This window comes from Diaphorina citri, unplaced genomic scaffold (assembly GCF_000475195.1).
Source record: "Diaphorina citri unplaced genomic scaffold, Diaci psyllid genome assembly version 1.1 scaffold1017, whole genome shotgun sequence".
In the NCBI taxonomy this organism is placed as follows: Eukaryota; Metazoa; Arthropoda; class Insecta; order Hemiptera; family Psyllidae; genus Diaphorina; species Diaphorina citri.
The window spans coordinates 1-9,524 of record NW_007378447.1 but is presented as its reverse complement, the minus strand read 5'-3'; the positions used below and the strand labels follow the sequence as shown (position 1 = coordinate 9,524).

Here is a 9,524-nt window from a genome sequence, read left to right as displayed (position 1 = left end):
ATTGAAAATTGTAACATTTCAACGAAAGACCGCAAATTCAAGTTCCCACACAGCTGAACGGCACCAGTAGGTATATTACTTCATTTTATACTTCACTGAATAAGACTGATTGAGTTACTCACACTATTCATATTGGACAGTTTGACCAAGAATTCGATTTATACTTAGAATGTCCTTGTCAGCTTTTGTTGGATGCATCTTCATTAATTTCTTTTCAATGGCTATCTTTAGCAAATAACTGAGAAGTTAAGAACTTTCAGTAGGTAAAAGCTCTACTTTTGACCACAGCACATTGAGGTTATCATTGAGGTATCTTACGTGTTACGTCAGATCCCAATCAATGATTTATTACAAATTTTCATCAGTTTAATACAAATATGTATCAATTGGTAAAACAACTAAAAATCAAGAAGGAAAATGATTATTGGTTCATCAGCTTCTTCAAATTCACATGAAATTAAAAGAACTCGTACAGTTCGCAGATACACATCCATTCTGATAGCAAACTTGCACAGTGTATTAACACTCTTCACTATTCCAACAATGATGACATTGATGACTTTAAATTAAATGATTCTCTTAGAAAAAAAAAATGAACAAAGAGCCCACCATCGTTTAATTCGATACGGAATTTAAATAGGTAATATTTTATATTGGGTTGGAGTTCACTTGAAACCACATGGTCTTCATTTGTAGTTAATTCATGTGAATTCGTTACAGGCTTCACGGATATGGATTGTCATTCCGTTATACTGTGAAGAATGATCTTGTCATGTGTTGGAGATGGTCCTTTAAATTCTATGAAGTCAGCCATTTCACATGTTGATTATTCATTCAATGTTCCATTGCCAACTTTTATACTGTGAAGAATGATCTTGTCATGTGTTGGAGATGGTCCTTTAAATTCTATGAAGTCAGCCATTTCACATGTTGATTATTCATTTAGTGTTCCATTGCCAACTTGGAGTCATATTTATAAATTTCTTTGTTTTCAGTATTATAATCGTTTCTCTTCTTAATGTTACAGATATTGCAACTGCTTTCAAATCTGACAGCTCCTGATCTGGTTTTTAACCTGGCTGTCATTCCAATCAAGGTAAGGTATTGATAGTGAAGTGAGAACTACTGAACCAGGCAATTATAGTTCAATATCATTATGTAGATTAGAAAAAAGCCACTCGGACTTTTATTAACACTTTGATCGAAACTTTTCAAAGTCAATCGATAGACGTCGAGGAAAATAGACTGTTTATTATGTCACCTAAACGATCTACCCGGTCAATTTAAAATCCATTATTGATTTTAACCTTGCTATCCAATTTAGAAAGTGGACGAAAATGGTTTCATTTTTCATTAGGCTTCAGCAAATTTTGTAAAAGGTGCCAAAAAGTTGTCTCTCTCGTGAGACTCTTCGGAATCATGTGCTTGACAGATGCCAGCAATCAGCACCAAGTTTAACTTAAACAGGAGCTGTCAGATTTGAAAGCAGTTGCAATATCTGTAACATTAAGAAGAGAAACGATTATAATACTGAAAACAAAGAAATTTATAAATATGACTGAATTCACTCCTAGTTGGCAATGGAACATTAAATGAATAATCAACATGTAAAATGGCTGACTTCATAGAATTTAAAGGACCATCTCCAACACATGACAAGATCATTCTTCACAGTATAAAAAGAATGTAATTCAATGCAATTGAAACAGAGGACATACGACACAACTCTGCAGACACATTCATGAAGAAATATCAAAATCATGCAACTAAAACTATCCTCCAACGAATCATGAAACAACAATTAGTAACACAGCGACCTCACCGCTGGGATTCAATAGGAAAGCTCATGTAGATGAAGCTATATTAGATGTAGACAAGATCAATGATAATTATTTGTGTTGGAGGGGTTTCGCTGAATCATTCAACAAAAGACATACATGACTACATAGGTCATGCTAAAGATACTAAAGACAATTTACGAGACATGGAGACATTAATCTAGAACCTATTGTCTTTGGAAGTGACTATAAATTTGTTTGACGTACCTCTGTGGGACATAAAAGGTAGGTACGTGTGTCTCTCTAAATCACTCAGGATATTGTGGTACCTTGCTAGACATATGACTGTATTGTGGATGTTTAAATGAGCCAATAAAAAATCAAATAAATTAAAAAGAAACGCAAGTATGCTTGAATCAAAACGAGTAGATGGAGTATGAAAATTGTTTGAAATTGAAACGTTGTTGCTATATCATGAGAAAAAAATTGAAGATAAACCATCTGGCAATATTGGCATATTATTTGACAATAGCTCTGTGGGCAAAAAGGATGGAGACACCAAGAACACCCTCACAAAACATGGATGATAACGATAACGCAAATAGATTAGACAAGATCATCAAGAATGTGACACTCTGACAATCCATGTACATAGAAACTCTTTGTCCAAAACGGTTCCTGGACCAAAGTCACATATTATGCAGCATTTTGTTCTATCGAGTTTAATGAGCACATTACATCATGCACTAACATTGAATCAGAATCTTCTTTCTTAATGATATCGTTACTCATTACTATCACTATCCTCTGCTTGAAGCCTCGATTACACGAAGCGAGTTCACAAGCCGTTTGTATAAATGCGACAGTGCGACATCCATCAACGTGTAAACTAACTTCGTGTAAGAGGACCTTATCTGGGAACGAACTATCTTTTGCTGATGTTAATACTCTTGCTCAATCGTGACTTTTCAATGTCTGATCCGGCATCTTGTTTATATCGAGGAGCATTTAGATCGTGGTTCATCATTGCGAGTAAATCACGCTCTCGGGCTTCGAACCACCAAGTTTGTCCTTTCAGATACCTCATGATCTTTTGCATTATTTTCGCATTAATGAGAACAGACGGAAACAATTCAATCTTTTTGTCAGCCCCATCTTGTTACTTGTTATACTGATAACTTGATAAGGAAGGACAGATCTCAGATAGATTTTAGGTAATTTTGTTGGCAATACGAGTTTGGACTGTGTTTCTGATGATGCTTTTGGTTAATATTTACTCTATTTACACTACAAGTATTGTCAAAAACTCTATCCGCAGCAGACCTTTCAAATAATGTTTTGAGAAATTTTGTGCAAAATTAGAAATCTAGTTTGACCAGACTCATCATGTCAAAACCTTTACTATTCGGTACATAGATATAGTGAGAGTTGTAGAGCTCTGCACTATTCTGTATCTATTCATTTCGTAGAAGCCAACACAAAAGGTAATAAAAGTTTTTTACTAAGCGAAAGCTCATATCTACCAGTGTCGGATGACGATGTCATTATGTTAGGAGCGTGGTGGAGAAGGATTGCAGGTTGCAGGGTATGTGCTTTTGTGCGTCAAATGATATCCAAGTGTATCAGTCATTAAGTCATTATTATTAGGTATTTCATCTTAATTTAAATGAAATTTCGTCAAATGCGGTGGTGTTCTGGATGTTTCACACTACTCACAATCTTTGCTAGACGAGTCCCATTGTGATTATGCGATATATTAATCTTGAAAGACTTTGGTCCCCATTTTAGAAACTTCTGACTTTTACGGACTTTTAAAAGGAGAAATTAGCTCATCTCTAAAGGGGATTTAGCTAAACATGTATGAAAACCGAAACAAGAATGGATCACACTCATGGAGAACAATAGACACACCACTGAAAGGAGTGATCTCCCAGATTTCCCGCTTATCACATGATTCACAGGCTTTCAAAATGGAAGAAAAATCCATGGAAACCCAAAAATGAGTGGATCACACGATCTTTTCTCTAAACAATTCATGAACAGCCTTTACATACCTAATAGGAGTAAAAATATGTTGGAGGAAGATTAGAGGAAAAGCACCCTTCGTAGATTCGTCACTAGTGGGACAAATGCATTCCATGCTGCGTTAGTTTTAACATCAGTGCCATCATGTTCTCCAATATTATTACACTATCTACATTAACTCTCTCTCTCTCTCTCTCTCTCTCTCTCTCTCTCTCTTCTCTCTCTCCTATTCTACATAATAGCATTACGGGAAAATCCTGCAGGGGTGAAAGTTCATATAAAAGAGTTCTAGAAAACAAAACACGTTATGATTAATCCAATAAAACTTATGATCCTTACCCAGGATTCCAGTAATGTGACTGTCTGGTGCGTATTCCTGTTTTACTATGTAACGAAGTGGATCCGCGATGGCCGACTCACATTGTTTTGGGCTGCACTAATTTGCTTCTCTCCTATCCATAACATCGATACCTCCATGATGAATCTTTGTGCTCGTTGTATTATGGTTATTGGGAGACCAGTGTCGTGGAACGTATGTGATTCTGAGGTTCCCCTTTTAGAAATTTTGATCACTTCCCTTTGATTTTCCCTTGCCAAATCTTTATTGGTGAGTTGAGTTTTCCATCAGTGAGAAGTTTGGAAGTCACTAAACCTTGATTCTTCGGTTTGAATTCATCTGAAGAGGCAATTATTGAATTTAACAGTTCGGGTTCCACCTAACCCTCCGACACTGATCTCAAGATCAGAAAGCTCCTCAAAAATCTTGTCTCGAACAGTTCAAACTTTCTTTTCTGTTCAGCCGTCAGACCCAACGTTTCGATCGCATTTTGATTCATTTTCTGCGCCATTTCCGGGATCCCAGCCATTTTCACAAGGGAGTTTCATAGCCTGTAAAGGTGAGTTGATTATATTGTCGTCAAATGATTTCCTTTCAAATTGTGGTTCTTGAAATATCCTGAAAGTATCAACTTTCAGTAGGTAATATTTTATATTGGGTTGGAGTTCACTTGAAACCACATGGTCTTCATTTGTAGTTAATTCATGTGAATTCGTTACAGGCTTCATGGATATGGATTGTCATTCCGACGGAATTCACTGCCCAACAATGCTGGGCTAAGTTGGGATAACCAGCAGCAACTTCCAAACTCTCCAAAAATGGGTTAAGTTAGCAATTGCTGGGTGGCATGTGCCCCAATGCCACCTAGTGCTCAATATTCTCGTACTGATGTCTCCGTCAATTTCTCATGTCAATGCCACCTAGTAGTCAATATTCTCATACTGATGTCTCCGTCGATATTCTCATACCAATGCCACCTAGTAGTCAATATTCTCATACAAATGCCACCTGGTAGTCAATATTCTCATACCAATGCCACCTAGTGCTCAATATTCTCATACTGATGTCTCCGTCAATTTTCTCATGCTGATGTCTCCGTCAAATTTCTCATGCTGATGTCTCCGTCAAATTTCTCATGCTGATGTCTCCGTCTCTCCGTCAATATTCTCATACTGATGTCTCCGTCAATATGCTCATACTGATGTCTCCGTCAATATTCTCATACTGATGTCTCCGTCAACTTTCCCATGTTGATGTCTCCGTCAAATGGATCTCTCCTGACCAATGAAGATGTTGCATTCCTCCGATGGAACAAATAGATAGTTAGGGTGTTCCTGTTGCTATTTAGTTAGATATGGGGGCTGCTGAACTGTAATGTGAGATTACGAGATTATGTGGACCACTACCCTTCTTGTCCCATCAACTGCTTCCAGGTAAGACCCAACCATATTACATTAGGTGAGTTAGGCTAGCTTTAGCTTCTACGTATTTCAGACATACACCTAACCAGGCACCGTTGCCTTTGCTCACACTAGGTATCACTCACCCTTCCATCTTGGAAGCCTTGATTGGATAATTGAGTAGAATCGTTCAACCTTCACAAATGTGAGCCTGAGGAAGAATTACATCAGTTCAAAGGGGAATAACCTACATTGTGAGTGCTTGAGTGGACATCAGTTGTTTATTTGTTTAATTGTAACATAATAAAATGTTGTTTAAATGTAATTGTATATCAGAATTACCCAACTCTTCTTCTTCATCTCAGTACCTTATCCTAGCTAACACACCAGCCAGCTGATCCGACTTATTCGGATGGCCCAAAGGTTGGCCTAATGTTCTCCAATGACTATCCGTGGCAGGAGTCAACAAGGCCCTAGGCTTTCGTTATAACTATATTCCTGTAATTTGCATCACATACAGTGTTTATAATGTAATAGGGTGTTGCCATTATTTAATATTTTGTCAATTGCCTGTATTGTATTAACTTTAAATAAATAAATTACAATTACAATACTCTTTTCCTTTGATATTAAAGTCACAAATCTGTAACTTTTTATGTTGATGTCACAAATCTGTTACTTAAGCAAATCGTCATACACTTTCGTGTCCTCACTCACCAATTTGTCTGTTGGCTTGCGATTTGAGTTCACTTTTCAATGTCTGATCCGGCATCTTGTTTATATCGAGGAGCATTTAGATCGTGGTTCATCATTGCGAGTAAATCACGCTGTCGGGCTACAAGTTTGTCCTTTCAGATACCTCATGATCTTTTGCTTTATTTTCGCATTAATGAGAACAGACGGAAACAATTCAATCTTTTAGTCAGCCCCATCTTGTTACTTATGTTATACTGATAACTTGATAAGGAAGGACAGATAGATTTTAGGTAATTTTGTTGGCAATACGAGTTTGGACTATGTTTCTGATGATGCTTTTGGTAAATATTTACTCTATTTACACTACGAGTATTGTCAAAAACTCTATCCGCAGCAGACCTTTCAAATAATGTTTTGAGAAATTTTGTGCAAAATTAGAAACCTAGTTTGACCAGACTCATCATAATGTCAAAACCTTTACTATTCGGTACATAGATATAGTGAGAGTTGTAGAGATCTGCACTATTCTGTATCTATTCATTTCGTAGAAGCCAACACAAAAGGTAATAAAAGCTTTTTATTAAGCGAAAGCTCATATCTACCAGTGTCGGATGACGATGTCATTACGTTAGGAGTGTGGTGGAGAAGGATTGCAGGTTGCAGGGTATGTGCATTTCGTAGAAGCCAACACAAAAGGTAATAAAAGCTTTTTATTAAGCGAAAGCTCATATCTACCAGTGTCGGATGACGATGTCATTATGTTAGGAGTGTAGTGGAGAAGGATTGCAGGTTGCAGGGTATATGTACTTTTGTGCGTCAAATGATATCCAAGTGTATTAGTCATTAAGTCATTATTATTAGGTATTTCATCTTAATTTAAATGAAATTTCGTCAAATGCGGTGGTGTTCTGGATGTTGAGTTTCCACTACCCACAATCATTGCTAGACGAGTCCCATTGTGATAATGCGATATACTAATCTTTAAAGACTTTGGTCCCCGTTTTAGAACCTTCGGACTTTTAAAGGGAGAAATTAGCTCTAAAGGGGATTTAGCTAAACATGTATGGAAACCGAAACAAGAATGGATCACACTCATGGAGAACAATAGACACACCACTGAAAGGAGTGTCTCCCAGATTTCCCGCTTATCACATAATTCACAGGCTTTCAAAATGGAACCAAAATCCATGGAAACCCAAAAATGAGTGGATCACACTATCTTTTTCTAAACAATTCATGAACAGCCTTTACATACCTAATAGGAGTAAACATATGTTGGAGGAAGACTAGAGGAAAAGCACCCTTCGTAGATTCGTCACTAGTGGGACAAATGCATTCCATGCTGCGTTAGTTTTAACATCAGTGCCATCATGTTCTCCAATATTATTACACTATCTACATTAACTCTCTCTCTCTCTCTCTCTCTCCTATTCTACATAATAGCATTACGGGAAAATCCTGCAGGGGTGAAAGTTCATACAAAAGAGTTCTAGAAAACAAAACACGTTATGATTAATCCAATAAAACTTATGATCCTTACCCTGGATTCCAGTAATGTGACTGTCTGGTGCGTATTCCTGTAATTTGCCTCAGAAATCTCAGAATACTCTTTTCCTTTGATGTTGATGTCAGAAATCTGTTACTTAAGCAAATCGTCATACACTTTCGTGTCCTCACTCACCAATTTGTCTGTTGGCTTGTGATTTGAGTTCAAACATATACCTACAATCTACTCACTGGGATGTCTCAAGTAAACACAGAGTCACTCCAGATTTCTTCCTGTTTCGTCGTCCCTAGAACCAACAGCTAATCACTGGTTAGATGAACCAGACCTATTACGGAGATGTATGAATCTTTGTGCTCGTTGTATTATGGTTATTGGGAGACCAGTGTCGTGGAACGTATGTGATTCTGAGGTTCCCCTTTTAGAAATTTTGATCACTTCCCTTTGATTTTCCCTTGCCAAATCTTTATTGGTGAGTTGAGTTTTCCATCAGTGAGAAGTTTGGAAGTTACTAAACCTTGATTCTTCGGTTTGAATTCATCTGAAGAGGCAATTATTGAATTTAACAGTTCGGGTTCCACCTAACCCTCCGACACTGAGCTCAAGATCAGAAAGCTCCTCAAAATCTTGTCTCGAACGGTTCAAACTTTCTTAATTCTTCAAATCTGCTAAAAGATTCTTTCTACTTGGTAGAAAGAATTAACAATCAATCTTGTTAATTCGGTAAATTAGTAGGTAAATTAACAGTAGGTAAACTAACAATTAACAATCTAGGTAAATTAACAATCTTCCCCAGGATTTAGGTGAAGAAATCACAAATACCTTCATTTCAAAGTAAACCAAGCTTATCTAATCCTCTTTAAGGGATTGCTCTGGCCATTTCTTAATATCCGCAGGACAAATCCTTCATTTTTAGCAAGGATCTGACCATCCTCAAATGGTAAATCTGTTCGCCAAGCCTAGATTGCCCATATTGAAAGATTTACATGACATGTCTTATCATTAACATCAAATAATAGGAGTTCATAAACCCACAAAAATACTTGAAAAGAACCTTGTTGCAAATATGCTACGTACAAACAACAAATGTTAAAATTGAACAATAAATTCATAAGCAATATTCCTTGAGCTTAGTTGTAGCTTAAATCAGCTCCAGATGTAACTTCTGGAGTTTAAACTCGTGTTAAACTAGCTCCAGATGCAACTTTTGCTTGTTTGGCTTGACTTTTTCTATAAATTTAGGGTTCCCAATGGGTGCACTTTAATCGGTCACCTTCAGATAGGTTGGTTGATTGTCAGGGAAAGAATAACCTTAATTATTTTCATTGACAATACCATTTGTAGTCTCTCTAATACATAATAATAGGACCTCTTTACTTTCTATTACCACCAAGTACCTATGAGGAACATTTTCATGGTAATGCGCTAGTCATTATATAGGGCACGGTTAGTCCAGTGGTAATGCGCTTGCTTGCCATGCAGAAGGTCCCGGGTTCTTGTTTACCACTAAATACTGTGATGAGCTTAATTAATTCACTGCTTATTCGTTTAATTTATTCTTCTACATCAAGGTATCAATTTACCTGTTTAGTGAGTTGTGGGCAATGAGGATTGGTTCAGGAGAGTCTACCAGTGATTACCTGATTACTATGGGACTATGAGTTCTATCATTGAAACTATCAATGCGAATAAACAAACCCTACCTACTGGTGTGTACATCAAGCTAGTGTCAGACGAGCCTCAGAGTGGGCTTTTTGTGTCAGAGTCTTCAAGAGAGGGGGGGG

The 9,524-nt window shown here is 37.1% G+C and overlaps 2 long non-coding RNA genes across 3 annotated transcripts; one reads left to right on the top strand and one right to left on the bottom strand.

Annotated features, from left to right (window-relative positions):
* The first annotated feature begins 4,188 nt into the window (after positions 1-4,188).
* On the top strand, positions 4,189-4,959 carry LOC108252939. The gene is made up of 2 exons (XR_001809628.2): positions 4,189-4,699; positions 4,862-4,959. It is a non-coding gene; the product is annotated as an uncharacterized LOC108252939 (long non-coding RNA).
* LOC113469289 lies at positions 4,736-5,283 on the bottom strand. Of its 2 annotated transcripts, none has more exons than XR_003392752.1 (2): positions 5,061-5,283; positions 4,736-5,004 (listed from the first exon to the last, which is right to left on the bottom strand). It is a non-coding gene; the product is annotated as an uncharacterized LOC113469289 (long non-coding RNA). The 2 variants fall into 2 exon arrangements; XR_003392753.1 differs by having other exon boundaries at positions 5,118-5,283.
* Positions 5,284-9,524: the final 4,241 nt, after the last annotated feature.